Consider the following 25329-nt stretch of genomic DNA (forward strand, 5'->3'; position numbering starts at 1 on the left):
TCTAGGTATGCAGAGCAGCCCTGTGAGGCTGCAGAATCCGTTCTCCTGGGAGTGGGCTGGGGACTGAAGCTGGAGCAGTTGGCAGGCGTGAAGTTGTGACGAGCCTTGTAAGTGCCAGTTTGAGAAATGGCCACGCAGACGTTCTGAGAGGAACCTCATTCCCAGCTCTTGGGATCTGACACTGGTGACCCTGGACACTGGGTAGGTTCAGTGGCACAGAGGCCAAGCCAGCATTTCTGTTAATGTCTATAATTTTATTATGAATACTAATTTACTTACGCATTTTCAGTTGCATATTTGATTCACATGGGAATGCTTTGGGGGTGTTGTTATTACCTATAGTAGTACTAATACTAATTCTAGTTACTCATACTAGCACGAATAGTGCTGAGATCGTGTGCCAAGCACCGCGATGGATAATATCTACACATTAGCTCACTGAATCTTCATGATAGACCTATAAGGTTGCCCATCATACAGAGGCAGCCATCTTCAGAGAGGTTAATTAATGTGTCCACATTCTCACAGCCAGCTGTTGGCAGAGCTGGGCTTTGTAACCAGGCGTTGGGGTCGTGACCACGCTGCTTACTCTCCGACTCCCTGCACCTTGTTGCTGCAAAGACTGTGGCTTGAGGAGCTTGCTGGCCCCCCGGGGGCCTGTCTACTGACAGGCAGCAGAGCTGACATGCCAAGTGATCCAGCGGCATTAAGCATTCCTGAGAACAAAATGTCAGGAAACAACGGTACTTAGCAGAATACTCGTCTCTGGGGGGAAGCTCTGTGGGGTTGGAAGGGGGCACTTTGATAAGACATCTGGGGTAGAGGGTGAGGCTGAGAGATGATAGCCTTTGAAGCTGCCTTTTAAGGAGAGGGGTTGGAGTAATTGCAGGGCTTGCTGTAGAGGGAGGGATGGGGGTTTGCGCTGGAGCCAAAGTGCTCTGGGGGGTGGGGGGAGAGGGAAGAGAAGGAGCCTGGGGCCACCAGCTCCTTGCTCAGGTGGCTCTCTGCCTCATCACTAAGTTAACTTAGACAGATATTTATAGAACATCAGTAAGAAGAGGTGCCAGGTAGCCGGTCGGCCTGGTGCCCACGTGTCTCTGTTCCACTCAGGAAGGCAGGGGATGCACTTGGGAAGTCAGATTGGCTTTCTGGGGCTGGCATGAGCTGGAAGGCAGGCAGTGCAGGCAGCCCGTTTGTCTCCCCAGAGAAGCGCCCCTCTGGTGGGTTTGTCAGAATGGGACGGGCACTTGGTTTTCTTCCATGCGGCTCAGTCTTGGATCTGGCACCTCTTCCCAGCGCACAGACGTGCCCAGAGCAGCACGGGCTGTGTGCTACAGCCTCCCCGGTGTGGGCCATTGCAACTCTCCATCTGGAGCACGCAACCAGCAAACACTGGGGAGGACGCTTCAGGTTGCCTCAAAGTCGCGATGCAAAGTAGGTCAAAGTTATTCAAGCAACAGACGCTGAGCCGTCGACCCTGTTTGGGAAGCTGGCTCCTGGCAGAGGTGTAGGGCAGTGTTCCCACAGGGCGGGCACTGGTCCTGCAGACTCAGAGTGGTGGAGATCTCGGTAATGGTCAGGCACAGAAGTGGTTCTCAGTGTGAGGTTGTTGATGTCAGGGTCAAAGTATCATTTCTCTTTCTTTCGGAAGGGACAGGCTGCAAGGTTGCAGGGACCCACCCTTTGCCGTGAGGGGCTATGCCTCTGCCATCTTGCTGTGGCTGGGCATCTTTAGTGCCCTTGGGCAACAGAGTCCAGTTACATCCTGATCGTACCTTTAAGTAACCCCCGCCTGGGTCCTGTGATGCCGTGTTGCCAGCTCTTCCGAAACAGCCCTAGCCAGGCAGAAGTCAAACCCTGGAATTTCTTACCTCCTGGCATCTTTTCTCCCAACAGCTGGCCTCTTCTTCCCCTTCTAACCTGCCCTGATACCTACCCCAGTAGAGGCTTGATGCCACGTAACTCTATGTATGCTCCTTGCTTCCGGACTGCTTCTTGATAGGATGGGACAACCCCTGCTTCTTTGGCAGGGCAGCATGCTGCCTGTCCTCCCTGCCATGCCTCTATCGTGGCCAGCCAGTGAGACGCCCCGGCACAGACTCCCCTCTTTCCACTGGACTCTGCTCTAGGAAACGACTCCCCCTTCAGGCATAAGATAAGCCATCTGACCTACTCAGTCCTTTGCAGGTTGCTGCTGCACCCTCACCTTAAGTGATCTTTGAACTTCGACTGAAGGAAATGTACTCAGTATTGTCCTTCCTCAGTTCCTCCTCAGTATCCAGCCTTCAGGAGGACAAAGACAGACTGTTTGGGGAGACCACAGAAGCCAGAGCACAAGGTTTCCTTGCCCTCCTTGTGTTGGAGGACTCTCATGAGATTTTCCTCCAGTGCAAATATTGAGCCCATGGCCCCCAGCTCTGAAACTTTCCGTGCTGTGTGCCACCCATTCCATCATGTGTGCACTGAGGAATTCACAAAGTTTCTTTCCCTAAGTTATCTGATAAAGTAGACTCTGCTAGTTGCTCCCCCAATATCCATTCTTCTCTTACTCTTCACTAAAAAGTCCTAATGTGTTTAGCTTAAAAACTACATTTCCCAGCCTTCTTTGCAGGGGAGTGACCATGGGACCCAGCTCTGGCCAATGAGGTGGAAGGAGAAGCTGTTGGGAGAGGCTTCCAAGAGGGACCACTAAAAGGGAGACCGGCTCAGCCAGCTCATGCAGCTTTTGTCCTGTGTCTGTTCCTTCTTCCTGAGTGGAACGGGAGCACCACGCTGGAGGTGGAGTGGTGCCCAGGGACAGTGAAGAAACCACAGGGATAAGAGAATTGCAGACATCTCAGCCTGACGACCTTAAGCCTTTGACTCAAAGGCAGCAGAAATTTTTTTCTACGGTTTTCAGTATGGGAGAAAAATCAAACCCTGTTTAACAGGCCACATTATTTTGGTTTCTGTTAAAACCTGAGTGCAGTTGTTGAGATTTATATCTAGTGACACTGCTTCCGCTATCTGAATCTCTTAACTGTGCATGTCTCCTCTGTTAGGCATAGGTTTGAAAGGGCTCTGGCCAGGATAAGTTAGGACACGCCCCACACCCCACCCCCACCCCTGAGATGTGCCCCTGCACCTGGCACAGCCTTCTCACATCCATCCAGAAGGACCCAAGTAGAACCTACTCACCTGGTCCTGGTCCCCTGCCCTTCTGGGAGTATGACTGACTCCATTCAGCTGAATTCAAATCTGTTCTTGGGTCACACGTGCTGGGTGGGCTCCAAGGTGAGCTTTAGGCAAAAGTGAGCAGGTTTTTGCCTTTGAGAGAAAAGTGTGGAATTTTCTATAGACACAGGCTCGGCATTTACAGCCATGTTTTGTTTTGTTATTTTTTTTTCTCTCAGCAAACTGAGCTAAAGTATTTTTAGTGAGGGTCCTCTATAGGACCTCTTTCCTCAGCCTCTTGGATCTGAACTTGGCAAAGGCATGGTGTGTGTGAGAGGAGTGTTTTCTCTCTGTTGGCTTACTTTGTCAGGATCTTACAGTTTCCTCTGAGTAGATATTTACTGTGTGTTCTTGATTTCAGTAGTACTCTGGGTAAGTGGTTTTTGCACAATATCCTTGAATCTGCTTCCGTCAGTGGCATATTTGGTCATCTTTAGGGCTCCCCAGCAGACCTGGGTTCAACTCCCAACTGTGTCACTTAACCCTGAGTGGGTGCCTAAGATTCTTCAGTAAAATAGACATCATCATCCTTTACAGGACTGCTGCGAGGACAGAAGCGGTAGAGGCTTAAAAGCACAAAAATGAAGTAGGCATTCAGTACATAAATAGCAGACCCATCTAACTTTGGTTCAAAATGGGTCATGGGTTCTTGAAAATCTCAAAACATAATTAAGCTTAATTTAATTATAAATAACTGTATGCCACGTGGGAATCTGCCTGCCTCAGACAGGCTACTCTCCTTGGTCAGAGGGGATGGTGGGGCACAGCGGGATTGAGGTGGGAAAGAGTGCTTTCCGTGTTCAAAACTGTCCTATTTCAAATCGTGGTTGTTTGGGGGGTTGTTGTTGTTATGGAAATATCTTTTTCTTCTATGACAGTAGAAGTAGCACGTACTCACTGTTTGCAAGTCACAGGAAAATGCCCGAAGGGAAAAGTGAGTCTTCTGTAATCTCTCCCTCTCCTGGTACAACCACTGTGGCCTGTTTGTATCTGTACTTCCAATCCTCTTTCTCTCTATACAAATACACACATATACACTCACACACTCTCACTCTTACAAACAGGCACATGCAGTCTTTTAAGGGATCATGATATCTGTATTTTCGACATTTTTTTCCTTTGAGTACCTTTCCACCATACTTCATATAGATCTGTTTCATTCTTTTTATTGGCTGTTGTTTTTCTTTGCTTGGAGGTGCTGTAATTTACTCAGTACCCAGTTGTAGGACATTTGTAATATTTCCTTTTTTTTTTTTTTTTTTGCTCCTTCAAACAATGTGGTGATGAATAACCTTGTATTCATGTCTGTGTGCAGGTGTGCATGTATTTCTGTAGGATAAGTTCCTAATAGTGGAATTCATGGGTCAAAAGTAATGTGCATTTGCAATTTTGATAAGTATTCACAAATTTTTCAATAGGGGATTGTAACCGTGTCCACTCATATCAGTTTTGTAGGGAATTCTCAGCTCTTTAAACTCTTAAAGGCAAAGGGTATTTAATCTTTGCTAATCTAACTGTTGATAAATGATGTTTCATAGTTTTAATTAAAATTTTGAATAGTTGAGGGTATTTTTTGCCTCTTTTCTTGTTTATTTGTCTTGTGTAAGTGCTCTTCCATTAATTGCTAGTTCAGGTTCTTTGTTCGTATTTTCTGTTAGGTTAAGACTTTTTGTTGATTGACAGGCATTCTTCACATTTTAAGAACATTAAACTTTTGTCATGTTGCAGATGTTTTCCCCATTTTTCATTTGTCTTTAAATTGTGTTTTGCAATACAAAACCTCTTTTTTTTTTTTAAAGTGTGAAAACAATCAACCTTTGCCTGTGTGAGTTTCATGTCATACTCAAAATAGTCTCCCCATCCTTCAGATCAAAGGGATACTCTTGTATTTTCCTCCAGGAGTTTCATGGTTTTCTTTTCTGCATTTAATTTTTTAATCCATTTGTAATTTATTCTGAGTGTGGTGTGCTCTGGGGATTGAACTTGATTTTTATCCAAATCATTTAGCCAATTGTGAATGTTTTCTGAAGAAGAATAGCCATGGGACCATTGGTCTGCCTTTATTTCTTCGTCTTTGGTGTATGTGAGAGGAAGTCAGCTCTTTAAATAGATAAAGTGGTAGAAGGAAAGGACTCTGGACCAGGAGTTCAATGTTCTAAATTTGAATCAGGCTCTGAGCCCTTGGGCTAATCACTCAGCCTCTCTGAACTGCAGTTGCTTCAGTTGCAGAAGTAATCATACCTAAGGTGGAGTGTAGGATTAAATTAAATACAGAACGTGATAGTCCCTGGCACATCCAGAGATGTTAGGCAAATCCTTTCTGCTTCACTTTTCTAGCTGCTGTTCTGAGAAGGCCATGTGCAGAGTGAATTGCCCTGTCCTGAGGAATCTGGGTCCTCCCCAGCCTCAGTGTCTCCAATTCTGCCAGGAGGTTTCCTCTGCTGGGGTTTTGCCCCTCGATGTGCTTCTGTCTCCATCCTCTGTTTGGGACTCTAGCATCAGCCAGCTGCCTACTCACCTATGTCTGGGACACAGGGCATTCATTGCTCAAGACGGGTTTGACAGGAGTGCTGGCAGATGGTGGCAGATCTGGAGGTCTGAGTTCAGAGCTCTTTGAGTCCTGCTTTCCTGCCAGGAGGAATCTTGTCTGTCCTTCCTTTGTACTCTTGGCAGTGTTCGGGCTTGATGGGTTGGCCACAGGTGCAGGCAAGATGAGGAGAGACAGGGAGAGTGGTAAGGGAAGGAGAGAGAGAAACTCAAGAGAGACACAGGGTGAGATAAAGACAGAGAGATCCAGGAAAGAAAGAGATGTGTGCAAACACATGTCAGAGGAGGGGCGGGAGTGGGACAGAGACAGATACGGACAGACAGACAAAGAGACAGAGGGCAAGACTGGGGTGGGCAGAAAGGGGGAGAGAGAGAGAGTTCTACAGAAATACAGAAAGAAAGAGGAGGGGAGAAGGATAAACACAGGGAAAAAGAGAGAGGAAGAGACAGAAAGGGAAATGCATGGAAGGGAGCAGGCAGGACCCCAACAGAAACATTCCCAGTCCAGGGCAACAGCATTTAAAGGGATGCACAAACCTTGATAATCAAATAAATAATATTTTAATGCAGTGTTTAAAAAAAAATCAAATTGGCAAATTCCAGCCCTCAGGTTGGCCACCTGTTCTTGTAAATCAAGTTTTAGAGCAGAGATGGGTGAGGGTGAGGCGAGGGAGGGGGCGGTCCAAGAGCAGGGTCAGAGTCTACCCTTGCACAAATTTTTTTGCTCCGGACGCGCAGGCTCAGCGGCCATGGCTCACGGGCCCAGCCGCTTCGCGGCACGTGGGATCCTTCCATACCGGGGCGCGAACCCGGTTCCCCTGCATCGGCAGGCGGACGCGCAACCACTGCGCCACCAGGGAAGCCCTGCACAAATTTTTTTATTCTTTCTTCAACATGGATATTTTTGGCATTCATTTGGATTTTTAATAATACTACATTAAGGTAATATTTATTTTGATGACTGAGTTGTTTTTTGTTTGTTTGTTTGTTTTTGGTGCCTGCTTAAATTCGTGCCCTTTATGCTGGTCCCTGCCTTGAAAGAGAAAGGGAAATACATGGGGAGAACGGGAGAAAGTGAGAAAGCGTGTGAGAGCCTGACGGGAAGAGAGGAAAAGAGAGAACTATCAGAGGGGATATTGTAGGGAGAGCAGTCGAGTGATGAGAGAGACATAGGAGAGAGAGAGTGAGAGGGGAGGGAACCCGCGTTAAAGCAGTTGTAGAAATGAGCAGACAGAGAAGCCAAGCAAGGCAGAGCTGGGGTGGGGGAGGGGAGGGCAGGCTGACCTAAGCAGAGGGAAGGGAAAGGAAAGACTGATGTCAAGCGAGAAAGGACAGAGACAGGGGAGATGGAAGGAGAGAGAGGCAGGGGAAGGAGAGGGAACACGTGGAGAAAAGGTTCGTGGGGGACAGTGAAAAGAGGCTGAGGCTGGTGGCAGGGTAAGGGATGGTTCTCCTGGGCAGCGAAGCCAGCCAACCTCTGGTTCAGCAGTGCCCCAGGCTTTAGAGGAGATGCTGGGAAGGAGAAGGGGAGGCCATGAGGGCAGCTGTCCCAATGTGGCCCTTACCTCCCTCTCCCCCGACCCCTGGACACTTAGCTGATCTGCAGACCCCCTTGGAAAGGAACTAAGAGAGAAGGGGACAGGGGGCTGTCAGGTCTGACAATCCTCAGGAGGGAACAGGGGGCACTCTCAGCTGGGGCATGGGCCAGATTCTGGCAGAAGGGACATCTCTCAATGCTGGTGTGCAATGACTTCTTTTCCTTCTGGGGGAATGTGTAGTGTGCATGTATTTATTCTGTGAATCTTTCTGATTTGGGTGTCATTCCCCAGGCTTGTTCCCCTATCATATATTTATGTCCCCAAAGGAATCTAGTGACAAGTGGTTTATAGGAGCTGCGAAGCTGGGGAGGTTGGTACAGTGGTTGTCCCAGTTACAGGTGAGAAAACCAACGCCCTGGAAGTCACTTACAACTGGCAGAGCCTGGAGTCCAGCCCAGGAGGTCTGATTCCACAGCCCCACACCCAATTTTTACTTAGCGCTGGAGGTCTGCCAGCGTAGCGTATGCCTTACGCCAAGGGGAACAAGCCAGAGAGCACCGCAGTTCAGGACACTCGTGCTTATGTCTATTCCCATCCCAATATCTATCCCTGTCCCTAAACACCCCCTTTGGGGTCTTTTTGATTTGTGTCTTTCTTTTCCTGCAGACCTAGACCATAGAAAATTGGGTGTTGGGTTATTCATTGAATTATAGCATCCATGAAGTACTGCTTGGCCTTCCTTGATTTATTACTGCTCCCAGGAAAAGCAAAGAGAATGGAGGTAACACTTTGGAATACCTACTATGTTCTGATACATAAGTTTGACCTAAGAGATGGGAATTATCACTGTATTTTGCAGATGCAGGAAGTGAGGCTAGGAGAATTGGAGTAATTTGCAGTCAGTGAGAGGCTGGGCTGGGATTTGAACGCGGATCTATCAGATTTTGCATCCAGTGTTGGCTTCCCTCTACCTCTCTGTTTCCTAAGAACCAAACACTCCTGCGTCTTTGTGTACAAGTTCCAAGACCATGACCCTTATGGCACCCAGTGTTCTTGTGGTAGTGTTACAGCGGGACCAGACAAGGAAAGGTTATGTAGGTTATAAAAGAGAAAAATTATATGGTCATAGTGGAGACCCATCGTCGTTCCCTCACTGAGTAGGACACAGCTGACTCTAGAGGGATGTGTGCTGTCAAAGTCTTGGGTAGGAAGTGGAAAGTGGTCCCTTCCCTTTCAAAGATCTGTAACTTGTGTGCACACGCTTTAAAATGCCTCTCTAGGCCCCCATTTCCACATCCCTTGTACTGTTTGACATGCAGAGTGTCATATTCAAAAGCAAATTAGTCTGAAATGAATCCTCTTTTACCCTTTTTATTTCCAAAATCCAGATTTAGAATTTAGGTTCATTAATATGCACAAACACTGCTTGGTTGAGCCTGTTTTAATTTCTCTCTGTGCTTTGTAAACAAGGATTACAAAGACGTTTGAATTTTCATGGCAGATTTTGGAGTAGTGTATACATTTGGGCCATTATCACATAATAAATAAATAACCCCCTGAAACTCAATGTTGATGATGCCATTCCCGGAATGTTGATTTTTTTATACTCCTCATCGGGTCCTGTGAATATGTGGCTTTGGCTTTAGAAGTCACCGGGGGTTGGGGTGGGGGTGTCTGAATGGGGCTGAAAAAATACTGCTTTGCTCCTGGTGTCCATTTGGCCGGCATATGCTAGCGTTAACACTGAGGGGAATGAAACCTCAGCTTGTCTCATGAGGCTGGACTTGGAAAAACTCCCCGTTTATGAAATCTTTCACTAAACGGTGACAGTTGTAGGCATTAGTTGCTCATGGTGTCTGCCAAATGAGCTGGAAGTGTAGGCTTATCTTGTTCTGTGCAGATAACAGAGCCTTGTAGAGGGAGGTTCCAACCATCAGAGTGAGTGGCCAGGAGTCAGGACAGGGTAGTGTCGCATAGAAACTGGGTCCTCAAAGAGAGCTCCTTTTCTAAAACTGAGAGGGACAAGGTGCATTTTCCCATGATGCAGCATGGCACTAGGCTTTAATCATTCTCTCTGCACCGGGTTCTTGAGGGAAGGAAATGTGTCCAGTTGGTAACAAAAGAAGCAATAACTAGTATCTGTATGGAGCATTTTCTGTTAGACAGTGAGCTATTGCCTTATCTTCGTTACCTGACTTAATCCTAGAAACAGCCCTTGAGATATTTGCTGTTACTCTCCTCACATCACTGATAAGGAACATAAGGGCTTAAGGAACTTGCCCAAAATCACAAAGCCATGGAGAACTCAAACCCAGCCGCTCTGCCCGGAGCCTATTCTTCTAGCCCTCTCTCTTCCTGCGTTTATGTTGTATCCCCAGGGTTGATGCGGTGGTAAGTGATGGGAAATTGTTGCTGAGTGAACGAATGAATGAACACATCAAAAAAAGCAGTAGATCGCCTTCTTTTCTTCCAGCCATGCTTACCCTGTGATATCTCACTGAATTGATGTGTGTCTCCCTAGAGGGTCTGTAGGCTCCAGAGAGGGTAGGTAGGGTCTCTGAGCAGGGTGACCCACTCCCAGGTATGTACCTTCACCTGCTTTATGCATTATCTTAGCTCCTTATGCATTATCCTTAGCTCCTTTATGCATTACCTCACCTCCTTTATGCATTATCTTAGGGGGTGTCTGTCTGTTTAACTCTTAGACCGCACACGAGCAGACTCAAGATTCTAACTTATTCATGATTTTTATCTATCTCCAGGGTCTAGCGTAGCTTCTGGGCACATAGGAGGTGGCAGATTGTATATTTTCTTGGGCTAGCTGGTTTGAGATTGCTTGTTGTGAATAAAATCCATTAATGGTAGCAGAAATCATTTCAAAGCACTCCATGCTTTGGGGGAGAATTTCCTATCCCACACATCAGTTACTTACGTGTATCCACAGTGTGTTAGGTCAGGTTTTCTAGAACATGCATTTTCAACAGGGGAGATCATGCCTCCGAGAGGGTGAAATGGGGTATTAGTGAAAAGTTCTTATTCTTTTTACGTAAAAGGCACAGATATACATACAGTACCTAAACAGATGTACAGTGTATCTGTGTTTTAAAAGTATCGTGGGGGTGATTAGGAAAAAAAAAATATTGAAAAAGGCTCCTTAGTGGGCACTGTCATGCAAAAGAGTTTGAGAAACTTTGTTCTACATGCAGAGCCTGAGATGGGTTCGTGTGAAAGTGATTTATTGAGGCATGGCCCTCAGAAGAATGAGGGAAATAGGATGGGGCAGGAAAGAAAGTTAAGCAAGGAGGTGTTCTTAGCTGGAGATCAGCCTCAGCCGATCCTACAGGGAGCCCTGGAGTATGAATTGTACCATGGAGTTGGTACCACCTTGAGGCCAGTGGCCTTTTGTACCCCACATCACTCAGCCATTGACTGCTGGCTGTCTACCTGGAGGTGGGTGGGTGAAGGGGTAATCTCTCAGCTACCCCTGCAGCCAAGGAAAGTTCTCTAGAGAAGGCAGCAGCGGTGGGCCTTTAGCAGCCAACCCATAGAGGCTGGGGGTGGAGTACCCCAGCCCCGTAGAGGGGATGTGGGCAGATGCCACCAGCATCCTCTACAGCACAAAACCTTCCCCCCCATGGCACTGGAGAAGTCCTCTGATTTCTTCCTCTGATTTTTAAAGTAATCATTTTTAAAATAAACAGAAAATTTACCATTGTAACCATTAAGTGCGCAATTCCGTGGCATTAAGTACCTTCCCATTGTTGTGCAACCATCACTACTCTCTCTGCATTTCCAGAGCTTTTCTCATCCTCTCAGACGGGAACTCCGTCCATTAAACAATCCCTTATTTCTCCTGCTGCCGAGCTCCTGGCCACCATCATTCTACTGTACATCACCATGAATCTGACTAGTCTAGCTAACTCATAAGAATGGAATCATGTAGTATTTGTCCCTCTGTGTCTGGCTTACCTTACTTAGCATAATATCTTTAAGGTTCGTGCATGTCACGGTGTGTATCAGAACCTTCTTTCTTTTTAAGGCTGAATGATATTCCATTTATCCATCGATAGACACTTAAGTTGCTTCCACCGTTTGGCTGTTACGAATAATGCTGTGAACATGCATGTACAAGTATCTGTTTGCTTCCTCTCATTTTATGCTCAGATGCATTGTTGGGGGTGGTACAACTGGAAGCTCTGATTCATCCTTGCATCCTCACCCCAGGCATAAATCTCCACCTGTCATTGATGTCTTTGGTTGTGGAGCGTGGTGACTTCTGGCAGGGGTGGGTGGGGCCTTGCATTTAGATAGGAAAGACTCCTGTTTGGGGGGATTAGCATTTTGAAAGTATTTATAGTGATTGAGTGGAATTTTTTATTCCATTTTGTAAACAACTGCAAGAGGAGAAAATTAAAATTGGTAAAGGTTTTAGAAGCATTCTGTCTTCGTATTCAGCACTCAGGACAGACCCTGGCCATTTATTGCCGGGGCTATTTTCTTAGGAGGCTATACTTGACTCTCTGGCCCCTCTTATTCTCCAGAACCTGCTTGGTGTTTATAGGGTATGTGGGAACATAGGCTTAGCAAAAGATTTTGAATGAATGGGTAAGTGAATGAATGAGTCTGAGAGTATGTGGAAGGTGGCTCTACCCTGATTTCAGCCAGCAGCCTGCAGCACGCTTATTTGCTTTCAGAGTAAGCAAAGGGCATCTGCCTGAGGAATAAGCAGAAGGGTGGTCCATGCTTCTTTAATTCCCCAGGCCTGGGGAGAGGGCAGCCTCCAGCTCTAGGGACAGCTGCCTTGTTTCTTGTCTCTGTCCTCACACAACCTGAGGACAATGGAAAAGAGATGCTTACCTGTTGCCTCTCTCTCAGGGGACTTGTGAAGCCAGGTGGAATGAGATCTTCTCAGCTCTTTAGTCTCTTAGGAAGAAAGGAATTTTATGAGAATAATAATATGCTCTCCTTGATACGTGAAAAACCGACTCAGTACTCATGGTTAGTGGGGGCATTAATTTTGAAGAGTTTTTTTTTGTTGTTGTTTCTTTTTTTATTTTTTCCTCCCTTGCAAGTGATGACTTATTCAGCTCTGTGTTCCTAGCTGGTGCAGTGCATTTGAAAATAAAGTTTGATGATGCTGATGATTGTTGATGATGATACTGTCCACCAACATACAGTGAGTGTAGCTAAAGTTGAGTCCCTGTGCTAAATGCTTTACCTGCATGATCTCATTTAACCCTCATGACACTATGTGGTCAATGCTATAGTTATATCGATTGTATAAATGGGGAAACTGAAGTCCAAAGAGGTGAAGTGATTTGCTCAAGGTCAGGTGGCTTGTAAGGTGCAGAGTTTTACGTACATGGTTACAACCATGCTCATGATAAGAATACCGTAATGTAGACGTAAGCTGAGCTCTAACCAGTCATACAGAAAGGGAGTAGATTTCCAGTGGCTTGTGACAAAGAAAGACCTTTGGGAAAGGGTGTCATTCAAGTCAGCCTTGAAGGGCTAAAGGATTTTAGGGGATGGAAAGATAGAGAAGGTCAAACCTGCATGGGTGTTGAGGTGGGAGGTGCAGGGTTTATTTGGGATTCAGATGTGGCTGGATATTCAGATTTGTTAGGAGGGTACAGTGGATGGTGTGAGGATCATAAATGTAGAAAGGGAGGTTGGGGTAAAATGATGGAGAGTTGGAATGCTGTGTATCTGTCTTCACTGGTGACTGCAGATATTTGGGCAGTGGTGGCTGATATTAGGACGGAAGCTTGTGGATATAAAATAAAGCAATGATTAGCCTTGAAGAAGATTAACCAAACGCCTTCACTGACCCTCATTTGCAAGGGAAACACATCAGGAAGCTCATCAATTAGTAATTCAAAGGTGATCAAACTTGTGGCCTTTGGAATGTACAGCCCCTAGAAACCCAGGACTGATGAGACATGGCAGAGTTTTTATCAGAGGAATGGGAGAGCTCCACGGCTGCCTGCAGAGCGTGAGGAGTCTGAGCTGGGCCTTTGGGGAAGGTCTCATTGCGTAGGTAAATGGACAAACCCTGACAATTCTAGGTGGTGGCCCAAGGCACCGTGTATCCGTTTCCTAGGACTGCCGTAACAATGTACCAGTTTCTGCTTAGAACAACAGAAGTGTGTTCTCTCACAGTTCTGGAGATCAGGCCCGCGATCAAGATGTTGCCGGAGTAGGTTCCTTTTGCAAGCTCTGAGGGAGAATCTGTTTTATGACCTTCTCCCAGCTTCTGGTGGTTGCCGGCCACCCTTGGCAATCTTTGACGTTCATGTGCATCCTTGCCTTTTAGACACATGGCTCCAATCTGCACCTCCATTGTCACGTAGCCATCTTCTTTTTCTTTGTGTGTCTTTGTCTCTATTTGCTCTTCCTATAAGGCCAGCAGTCATTAGATGAGGGCCCACCTTCATCCAGTGGGACCTCACCTGCACTGGTTACATCTGCAAAGACTATGTTTCCGAATAAGGTCACATGCTGAGGTTTGGGGGACACTGTTTGACCCAGTCCACACTGTGCAGAAGGCAGAGTAGGAAGCGCCAGGTGGGTTGGGTGGTTTATTCAACAGGAGGACTCAGCAAGGTGAGTGTGAGGAAGGAGTCGGTGCTGGAAAGCATCGCCGGGGCCCGGCTACCTTGGGCCTGAAGGTCTTACCAACGATGGTCAGTCCCACACTGCTGGGAGTTTGGAGTCGGGAGTGAGTTGGCAGGGAGTGAATTGGTAATGGGAGATGGGCTGACAAGAGGCGCGACTGGTGGCAGAGCACCCAGGTGGGTCACGGCGGTGAGAGATCATGGGTGAGGTCACTGTGGTCTCTAGGGTAGGGGCCATGGGGCTGGGCGGGAAGTGGAGAGGTGGGGACATTTCTGAAGGAAGACACAGCACATCTTGGTGGGAGATAGGATGTATCGAGGAGTGAAAAGGAGTTATGGAACCTGGGTGACCAGAATGCTAGGGAGGAAGAGCCAGCTTTGTGGGAAAGATGACGCTTTTGGTCTCAGATGTGTTGCGTGGAGCTGCCTCTGGGAGGTGGATGGGAGATGGATATCAGCAGCTGGAAATGTGGTCTGCAGCTGGGAGATACTTCTCCTCTCTACTCGTGTAAACCTGGGGTAAAGGGGACTGAAGCTAAGGAGCCTCTGTGCTCTGAGGGGGTTGGATGATCAGAATTTATGTAAATGGAGCCACAGTCACAGATGCCCAGTGAATGAGTCAAGAGCGCACAAGAGGCAAAAATGGCTGGATTACCTTTCTAAAACACAAACCTGAGCATGTCACTCTCTTGCCTGCCCTCCAGGGGATGGTCCCAGTTGCCCTCAGGGTGACGTCCAGCTCCTTAGCTTGTGCACAAGGTCCCTTGAGGCCCGGATGGCATCTTACACCATTCTCCCATCTCGTCCTCACCACAGCCTCTCTGGACCTTGTACAATTGGAAAGATGCACGGTGGCCCCCTTCCTCTGCCATATTCTCTACCTGCTGCCCCCCTTTCCTGGAGCCTCCTCTTCACCCCCCTCTCTCCTGTCCTTCAACACCCCAGTCAGCATCTCATGGCCTGTAACACGCTGGGCTAAACGTGTCTCTTGACAGACGAGTCCTCCAATAACTTGTCGGTTCCCCAAGGACGAGGGATACCTCCTGGGCACCTCTGTGTCTTCAGCTGCTCTCCTGAGGCTGGGCACGGGGTCTGCAGATGTCAGTGAATGAGTGACGAATGAATGGATAGGTAAAGTGATGAAATGCCATCTGTGTTTAGTCTTTTTTTTGTGACAGCTCTTCTCAAGTTCTCATTTTTTTTTTTTTTTGAAGAAATATTGGAGCTGCAGGAGATGAGAACATTCAGGGACCTTGAGGCAGTCTCTGCCCTCTCCCTGGCCTCTTGTTCTGCCTTACCATCAGCTGTCCAAGGTATCAGGGTCACTAGCTCAATCACAAGATGCTCATGGGTCACCTGATAGGTTCCTGAGTGAATGGAGTAGCTTCCTGTTCCCATCACAGAGCAGAGGAAATGAGCAAGGCGCGGCGGCATGTGTGGTCAAGAGAGACGTCAGCCTTTGCTTCTTTGTTTGAATGTAGCCACGTGTTGACCTCATGACCGCCCCAAGAGACTGTATGGCCATCTCTCTGTCTTTAAGAAAAGTAATTCCTTAAGTCTTAAGCACATGACAGAGCTGTCAGTGCAGCATTCTGCCTAAGGAAGTATAATCGACTAACATTTATTGCGTACTTATGTGCCAGGCGCTGGGCTAAGTCAGCACTTTTACTTGGATTATTGTATTTCATACTCGTGACAGGTTCTATGTCTTCACCCATTTTACAGTTAAGGAAACCCAGGCAAAGAGAGGTGATAACTTGGCCAAGGTCACACAGCTGCTAAGTGCAGATAAATCCCGAAGTATCAACCACTCTACTTAATACTTTTTTGAGCCTAAAGACTCAGAACTTTGCAAATTGGGTTGAGGAATGATTCTTCCTGTATTTTATACAGAACATTTGATGCTAGTGTTAAAGTTACTAGACAATGTGCCATGATGACAAACTGAGAAGCGTTTATGATAAAAAAAAAAAAAATCTTCGGTTGGTGTGTTTGGATGGTAAGTGGTTTTAAAGGTCTACAAAGTTCTGCCCAGATATTGTCCCTACCTGGTTCAAATTGGGCAATTCTGTTGGATTCAGTTGGATAAGCAAAAATCCATAATGAAAAATAGTAGTGTTTTTAGATCTTTATCGAAATCATAACATTTGGTACAGTGGCTGTAATTTACATATCAAAGTCGTTGAAAGTGAAATGATAAATAACTCATGAAGGCAAAAATGGCTAAAGATAGAAGAATAATAAGATCTGATGCTGTCTGTATTTAAAGTCCAGAAGCCAATATTTCCATGCTGAGAACTGTTAAAATTAGTGCTTCTATTTCCAAGTAAAAGATCAGTTCACCCCCCCACCCCACACCAAATACTTTTTCTTTTTGAGATGCTTTTGTTCCCTCTGAACCCTTTAAATTGTCCAAGAGAAGAGCAGAAGTGCTTAGCTAACAGTCGTCTTTCACTTTTCCTCTGCTGGATGCTTTATTTTCTACTTAAGTGATGATGTTTCATATCTTGTTTAACCTTTAGATTGACTGCATGATCTCATGTGCTGTAATCTGCTCTCTTTCTGGACTTCTCTTGATGCTGCTCTTGATGTCAGATTGTTCCAATTGCTATGATCATCTGAGCAAGACTCATCTGGGTTCAATTCATGCTGATATGCAAAGGATTTGTTCCCCTGAATTAGAATAAGATACTATTTTTGCGGCCTCCCAGGAGCTTCACACTTAACTGTGGTCTGCAGATTTCTGGGCAGACTCGGAATTGCCAAACCACGCCTTACCTCACAGCTTTTTTCTTAAGATAAGTTTTAATCAGCTTATCATCAGTGTCTGCTTATGTGCCGAAGTGCTAGACTTCTCAGCAAGGGCGAGTCTCTCTTCCCAGGGGCCTCTCTTGAGGGGTGCTGATGGGCTACTGAAAGTCAATGACCTCCCGAAACAAAAATAATTTGATTTAGTTCTTTTTGAGGGAGATGTAAACAGGTGATTTTGCTCCTCTGATTTTTATTTTAATGGGAGGAAACCATGAGGGTTTAGTAAATGCTTCTCATATATTTTCATATTGTGGCCAATAAAGGAAAAAAAAAAAGTAGCCCTGGGGAGAATCAGGGTGACAAGAATGTCAAGTTCAAAGGGAAGTCGAGGGAAGCTGAGCATGAAACATACAAGCAAAGAGAGATGTAGATGGAGAAACCAGAGCATGGTGAAGGGATATTCTGAGCAGACAGTAAAAGGGGGATGGAGAGTTGCAGGACTGAGAATTTCAGGATGTGGTGTGTTTCTGTAGATTTTGAAGGTGGAAGAGTCCATATTAATGATTTTTTTTCCTTGGGTTTTAGGAATCAGAATAAATTATTTTATGTTGTTACCATGCTTTGCATGCTGATAGAATCTCACGCAGTTTTAACTGGAGCAATCTTCCTTGGTTGGGTATAGCCATTCTACTGTCTCTTCGAATGTATTTGACAATAAAAGTTTTTCTTTTTTCTTTTGGTGGTGGTTGCTGTTTTCAGTTGTATTTTTCTGAATAGGTATTATGTTTACAAATACATCGTGATACCAGTACAAAACTGAAAAGATACAGAAGGACTTAGAGTGAAAGAAAACTCTCCCCCTCCTCCTGCCTGCCAGGGCAGTAGATGTTGTGTGGTGGGCTTCACTCCACCGCCTTCCCCTTGCAGGGCTGAGACTTTCCTTCTCAGAGCTGCTGGCAGTCTTGGCTGTTGACAGTTTCCTATCCCATGAAACCTAAAGTTATACTCAGGGAGGAGCAACCTGTTTTTTAAAAAAAAATTTTTTTAAATGACGTTTACTTCGCATTTCTGTTTTAAAAAATGTATCCTGTTGCTCAATGTCAAAAATTAGAAAATATGTAGAATTAGAAAAGGTAGGAAATAAATGGAAGGAAACAGTCATGACTCACATTTTGGGCTATTTCCTCCATTTTACATGTGGAACTGTGTGCTCTGTTTTTATAAATTTAGGGTTCAACTATATATTGTTTCGTACTCTTTAAAAAATTGATCACATTATAGTATACTTTATAATTGACTCTCTCATTCCATATATTAACTTATTTAAATATTTCCCTCTTACTGGGCATGTGGGTGGTTTCCAATTTTTGCTATTAGAAAAATGTTGTAATGAAAATCTTTGTGTACTTCTCTGATTATTTCCTAAGGATCGAGTCCCAGAAATAGACAAAGAGAATCAAAAACATTTCTTTTCAACATGTTTAAGGTTCCTGATGCACTGTTCAAAGCGGTGTTTCTGCTTTCTGGAACATGCATTTCAATGGAGGAGACAGAGTGAATAAGTAAACCAATAATTAATTAAAAAATTAGTTTCTTTCTCTCCCCAACCCCCCAAAAAATTGTACTAAGTGTAGTGAAGGAGACAGTCAAAGAGTTGTAATACCTGTTAATAAGAGGGCAGGTTAGTTGATGCTCCTTGAAGGATGACAAAACCTGCTTTGAAAAGGAGGAGGGAGGAACATTCCAGGCAGTGGAGAACGTCATGTGCCAAGGCTCTGAGGCGGGACAGAGCCTGGAAAGTTCTGGGAGTGATTAGAAGGCCTGTATGGCCAGAGCACAAGATGTGAAAGGAAAGATGGAACGAGATAGGGTTGGAGAATGGGCAGTGGCCTGTCACCATCATGCAGGGCTTTGTGGGCCATTTTTGTTGGGAGTTTGTATTTTTGTGGTAAGAGCACTGAGAAGCCAATTGGATTTAAGGCACATTTTTACAAAAGAGCCCTCTGGCTGCTGTGTGAATGGGGACTTAGGAGGACGTAAGTATCAGGAGGAACAGTGATAAAGGCACCTGGACAACCACCTGTGTATTTGAGTATTGTCCTGAGGACTTTTGTACTAAAGCTGTCAGAGGCGCCTAGGCAGCCTAGGACCTCACTTTCAGAAAGCTTCGAGGGATATTTACATCCCTAAATCTCTGTGTATTTTACGTACAGGACTGAATCCTCACATAAATTATTCCATTATCATCATTTAAAATGTGTTAGGGTTCCTGTTGCCCCTATATGTCTTGTCTTTATGCTGCAAAATAAATGAAATATTTCAAAATTACATTTTATTCTGCTATTGATATGATAAAATAATACATGCCTAATACATGAACAAATAATACATGAACAAATAATAACAAGCTATGTTATTTGACATTATGCCATAAATAATGCTGTGATGAGGTCTTCATACTTATTTGTCCACTTCTTGTGGGTATACTCTGTTTAAAAGTATGCCTTTAAAAAAAATTTGGCAAATTAAATGCCAGCAGAATTGTGTACTAGTTTAAACTCCGTCCTTGATATATGAGGGTATCCATTTCCTGACATCCTTGTCAACCCAAGATATTAACCTGTCTTTTTAATGTTTTCCTGTTATTTAGGTGAATATATGTCATTTGGCATTTCTTTGAGTATTTATTTGTTAAGATCATCTTGTAGGAAGTTACTTTGTTTCATTTGCTAGAACAGAACTTTGAACATAGTGCGCAAAGAGTAGTATATGCTCATTTAAAGATTGTTGGTTGAGCAAATGAAGCCATAGACCTATTGTTTTGCCGTTTGCTTTTCTTTTGTGAACTGGTTAATATCCTTCATCCATTGTTTGTTGGAGTGGTTGTCTTTTTCTTGGTAAATTTTAGTAGCTCTTTATACATTGTAGATAATAACCCCTTGTCAGAGCTTCAAATATATTTTCTGAGTTAGTCATTTCTCTTTAAACCTTGTTGGTGATTTTAGTGATTTTTGCAATAGAGAATAAAAAAAAACAAAAAAACAACTTTCATGCCATTGCCTTGATGGTTTCTGGCTTGGAAATCATATTCAGAAAAGCCTTCCCCAGCCTAAAATTATTTTTTATTTTTTATTTTTTTATTTTTTTATTTTTTTTTGTGGTATGCGGGCCTCCCTCTGCTGTGGCCTCTCCCGTTGCAGAGCACAGGCTCCGGACGCGCAGGCTCAGCGGCCATGGCTCACGGGCCCAGCCGCTCCGCGGCATGTGGGATCCTCCCAGACCGGGGCGCGAACCCGGTTCCCCTGCATCGGCAGGCAGACGCGCAACCACTGCGCCACCAGGGAAGCCCCTAAAATTATTTTTTAAATGTAAGTTCACCCATGTTTTTCTTTTCTGTTAATAGATTTAATAACAAACTATTGTCATATTCCTGGAATGAGCTCCACTTCTTGGTTGTATGGTATTTATTTAACAAAATGTGGATTCTTTTTGTTAGAAATTTTATTTTAGAATTTTGAATCTATATAAATAAAATAATCTGTAGATTTTTTGTGTGTTATCTTAAAGAATTGTACTGGTTTTCTAAACATATCTCTGAGAATTGTGATCTCTTTTCTCTACATCTAAAATCATGATGCTCAAGCTTTAACTTGCCTATGAATCACCTGAGGAGCTGATTCAAATGTAGATTTAGTATATTTGGGGTCATCCTTTCCAGTAAGCTTCCAGGTGGTGCTATAAAAATTCATTGAACTGTACCCTTAGGATGTGTTTATCATTATATACATTATGCTTCAAAAAAAGTGTACTTACAGAACAAAAATAAGCAACATTTAGAAATATTTAATGTGTGTCTGGAGTTATGCTAAGTGCTTTCATTTAAGCCTCTAACCTACTTCATGGAGTAGGAGGTTCTGTAATTACTCAAAGTGGACTACACTTTGAGTAGCAAGACCCTAAGGGATTTAAAATACCAATGTTTGGATCCTGTGCTCTTTTGAGAGGTGTATATATATATATATATATGCATGTTGTATATATTTAATTTTATTCAAGTTCTCAAATGTGTTGGCAGATGAATGAGTCTCTAAATTTTTTTTCTGTAACTATATCTCCTCATTTCTGTTTTTTCTCATTTTTACTTTTTCTTTGATTACACTATTTCATGGTTTATCTGGTTTATTGTCTTTTTCTCAAAGGAGCAGCTCTTGAATTTATTTCTTAATTTTGGTGTTTTACTATTTTTTAAAATGAATTGATTTCTACTTTTATCTTTATGAAGCCCACCTTGCTATTTCACTCAACTTTTTATTTTCTAGCTTCTTGAGTTGATTTCTTAAATAATTGATTTATTTCTTGCTCAGTTATTAAAGTATTTATGGATATGAAATTTACTTTTAGAACACTGGCCACTTTCCATATATTTTGATATGAGTTGGTTTCATTATTGCTATTCTCTAAAATTCTGTAATTGCTATTTTGGTTTTATTTTTGACCCAAGAATTATTTCCAAGCTGTTGGCATAATTATTTTGTTCTATTTGTGAGATTAATTTCCCGTTTATTATAGTCTGAGTAGAGAATATAATCTATATTATTAATTTCTTTTTGGGGCATTTAGTGGGATTTTCTTGGTTTAATACTGGTTGATTTTATAACTGTTTAATGGGCATTAGAAAAGGAACTAAATTCTTTATTTGTAGTATACAATGTATGAATAAAGCTTTTACATTGACTTTAATAATAAATCAGAGCCCCTACTTTCATACTAATAATAAGCCCCTACTTATTATCTTCCTGAATTAGTTGCTATTATTTTCTTTAATCTCCAACAGTTTTTAAGAAATAATGTTTGATGCTGTGTTTTTCAGACCATGGATGTTTTGACAGTTATAGTCAGCTCTCTGTATTCATGGGTTCTGCATCTGTAGATTCAACCAACTGTGGATTGACAATATTCAAAAGAAATTCCAGAAAGTTACAAAAAGCAAAACTTGAATTTGCCAAGTGTAAGCAACTATTTACATAGCATTTATTAGGTATTATAAGTCACCTAGAGATGATTTAAAGTATACAGGATTTGCAGATATGCCATTTTATATAAGGGACTTGAACATCCATGGATTTCGGTATCCATGGGGGTCCTGGATCCATCCCCCGGAACCAGTAAATCCAAAATTTAGCGTGGATTGTGCCGTTTGTCAATTTAAAAAATGAGTTTTTTGTATAAACTTTAATACTATTCCCTTCAGTGAATTCAACCCAGTCATCTATAAATAGAGTAATCTCTGCTTTCATTTTCTTTGAATTTGCTTCTGGTATATTTTTGTATTTCTATATATTTTTATCTTTATATTTTTGTCTGGTATATTTTCTATCTTTGAGTTACAGCTTTAGTCTTCTTCCTGATAAACATCATATACTTGTTTTTATTGGTTTTGGATTCATTTTTGAGAATCTCTTACTGCTGAGTTCATCCTTTCTGTGCTATTAGTTTTAATTGATGTCTTTGCCTTTAAATCGCTTCCATTTGTTGTGAGTATTCATCTTTGCTACAGCGAAGATCTATAATCTACTTTCATTTTCAACTATAGCTTATTTTATTTTATTTTTTTCTGGTATGCGGGCCTCTCACTGTCGTGGCTTCCCCCATTGCGGAGCACAGGCTCTGGACACGCAGGCTCAGCGGCCATGGCTCACGGGCCCAGCCGCTCCGCGGCACGCGGGATCCTCCCGGACCGGGGCACGAACCCGCGTCCCCTGCATCGGCAGGCGGACTCTCAACCACTGTGCCACCAGGGAAGCCCAGCTTATTTTTTATATTTTAAAAATAATAAAGTTTTATGATTTAAAATGTGATAACTATATTTACCACAGTTATTTAGACTTAATTCTATTTTTGTATTTCATCAAGAATTTAAAATACTTTCATATCACTACTTACTTATTTTTGAAATCTATATTTTGATCAAGCTTTTGGTTGTTTAGAGCATGTCTTTGAGTTGTTCTTTTCCGCAATGGTGCATTAGTATGAGCCTTCTCTAGTCCTTGTGTGTTTGAGAATATCATGATTTTCCTCTTCGTCTCTGCATTTTCTTCTTTCCTCTCTCCTTCCTCTTTCTACATGATCATGTTTTTCCCTTTTGCTCCTCCTCCTTTTTCTCCCTTTACACATGAGTAACTGGTTGGCTGGGTGTAGAAGAATACCTTCTTCCTTGTATCTCTGTGGACATTGCTCCATTGTCTCCTGGAATCTATGATGCTAAGGAAAAGCCATCCCCTTTTTTCCTTTGTATGTCACTGACTGGCCTGCATGCTTGTGCAATTCTGTCTTCATCCTTGATATGCAAGAATTTCACTAAGATATTTCTCCACACTGGTCATTTTTTTTTCTAATGCTTGTGAGTCCTGTCAATAGTTGGGTTTTCTTTGAGATCATGAACTTTTTCTTCTGTCATATCACTGAATATAGTTTCTATTTTGCTTCCTCAATTCTCTTTTGATCCCACTCATCTAGATCTCTAGTGTTTGTCTTTCACATCTAACATTTTCTCCCTGATTGCTTTTATCAGTTTACCATGTACTTCTGTAGTGTGCATTCTTAATGATCTCAAGCTAATGTTTTTCCTTGTTGACTTGGTTCATTATGCTGCTTTTAATGCTATGGTGAACTTGTTTCTATAACTTGTTTTCTTAGCTCCATCGTGTCAATTCATTGTCTTATGATTTTGTATTTTAGATTTAGATTTATTGTTTTTATATTTTTTTCAGTTTCTTTGAGAGTTCAAACCATTGCTGTCACAACATTTGTTTTCTATTTCCTGGAGTAAATCTTCATAAGAAATTACTCTTAGAGATGCATACTTATAATTCATTTAAAATTTTTATTTACTTCTTTTTGGGGGTGAAGTGTTGCGTAAGTCTCTTTCCCACCTTTTGTTGCCTTTTAAACCCATTTTGAATCAGTATTTTCATGTCTCCTACTTACCCTCAAATAGTCTGATTGATTTTCCATTGATATGCAACTTGTTTTCCTAGGTACCATCAAATTCTCCTGTAGAACCAGGGAGGAGGGCTGTGTCTGAGGTTTATATTCTGTTTTGAGTTGTTTAGCCCTTTACGAGATTGGGCAAGTAGAAGGAGTTGGGTCTGCGGTTTATTGCCACTAGTGAGTTTTGCCTTTGCAGGCTCTAAAAACTTTTTTTTTTTTCCCCTCTCTTCTCTAATCGTCTCTTCTCAAGTATATCATCATGTCTCAAGTCACTGATTTGAGGGCATATCCTCGCTCACTTTGGGATGAGATTCCAAATTGCTCCCCATCCCACATCTCCTCAGAATTTACCTATACTGTTAAATAATTCCCTTAAAAAATAAACAAACCAAACAAACCCACTGTACTATTTATGGCTTCTGTTAGATGTGGACTCAGAAGCATTTTTATTCCCCACCTCCCTACTACAGTTTGCTCTAGTTATACAAATGAGACTTTCAGTTACAAAAGTAATACATTCTCATGGTATAAATCTCTGAAAGTCTTTAAAAATGCTGAGCGAGGAAAACAAAAACTCCTTATAACCCACCGTATGGAAAAAAAACAGTGTTAACTTTTTGACACATACTTTTAGCCTTCTTGTCTATGTGTGTACATGTATGTATATTAATATAGTGTGGATAATATACATGCTGCATAGAAAACACTTCTTTGCTTAGCAATATATTGTGGAAATTTTCTCATGTAGCTAAATATTCTTCTTCATCATTAATTTTAATGGCTGTGTGATGCTTTTATTTTCCTCAGGCTTACCTGTGTTTCTTAGTTGTCTTTGAAGAGATGCTATATATAGTAACTAAACAAAAGGCACAATGACATGAGGTACAAACTCTACTCAGGTATAAATTTGAAATGCGTCTAGAATTGATTTATTATAGGAAATGGTTGAGGACGTAGTGGGTGGCTGTAGCACTTCTACAAGTGCAGCCGTGTAGACACAGATATTCCCATCTGTGGGGTGCAGAGGGTAGGTGATACACCAGATGTCAGGAGTCCCAAGATGAGTCTTCCTTATCCCAGCCATGTGACTAGGGGCAAGTCATTTGGCCTCTTACCTTTATTTTCCTCATGTGTAAAATGGGGTATGGTCATACCTGCTTTTGCCTACTTTACAGACCTATTCTATTCCTAAATAAGATTGAAGTGAGAAAATGTCTGTGCAATTGCTTATTGAATGAATAATTCCCTCTGTGGCAGAAGGACATTCTTGGTGGCAAAAATTCATTTAATTCCACTAACATTTATTGAGCACCTACTCTGTTCAGAGGCCAATACAAGTAATCAATATAAGAGGTACCATCCTATGCTGAAATGGCCTTGTTATGAATGTTTCATTTTTCTCAAATCAGTGATCTTCTGGGTGACAGTGCTGGCTTCTCATCACTTCGATATGATTAATTCATTCATCATGTTAGACTGATTTAATTATTTATTATGTCCTGTTGTTTATTTAATTTGCATATCAATTGCCAGGGTGCTGCATATCTCAGCTTACCGCAGAATCATACAAGGTTTGTTTTTTTTTTTTTTTTGTGGTGTGCGGGCCTCTCACTGTTGTGGCCTCTCCCGTTGAGGAGCACAGGCTTCGGACGCGCAGGCTCAGCGGCCATGGC

General features: G+C 43.0%; 1 protein-coding gene across 2 annotated transcripts in view; it reads left to right on the forward strand.

The window, feature by feature from the left end:
- The window catches only part of PTPRT (protein tyrosine phosphatase receptor type T), a 1083615-nt gene that overhangs the window by 180481 nt on the left and 877805 nt on the right, over window positions 1-25329 (forward strand). The window lies entirely within an intron of this gene.

This window comes from Physeter macrocephalus, chromosome 14, assembly GCF_002837175.3.
Source record: "Physeter macrocephalus isolate SW-GA chromosome 14, ASM283717v5, whole genome shotgun sequence".
Lineage (NCBI taxonomy): Eukaryota > Metazoa > Chordata > Mammalia > Artiodactyla > Physeteridae > Physeter > Physeter macrocephalus.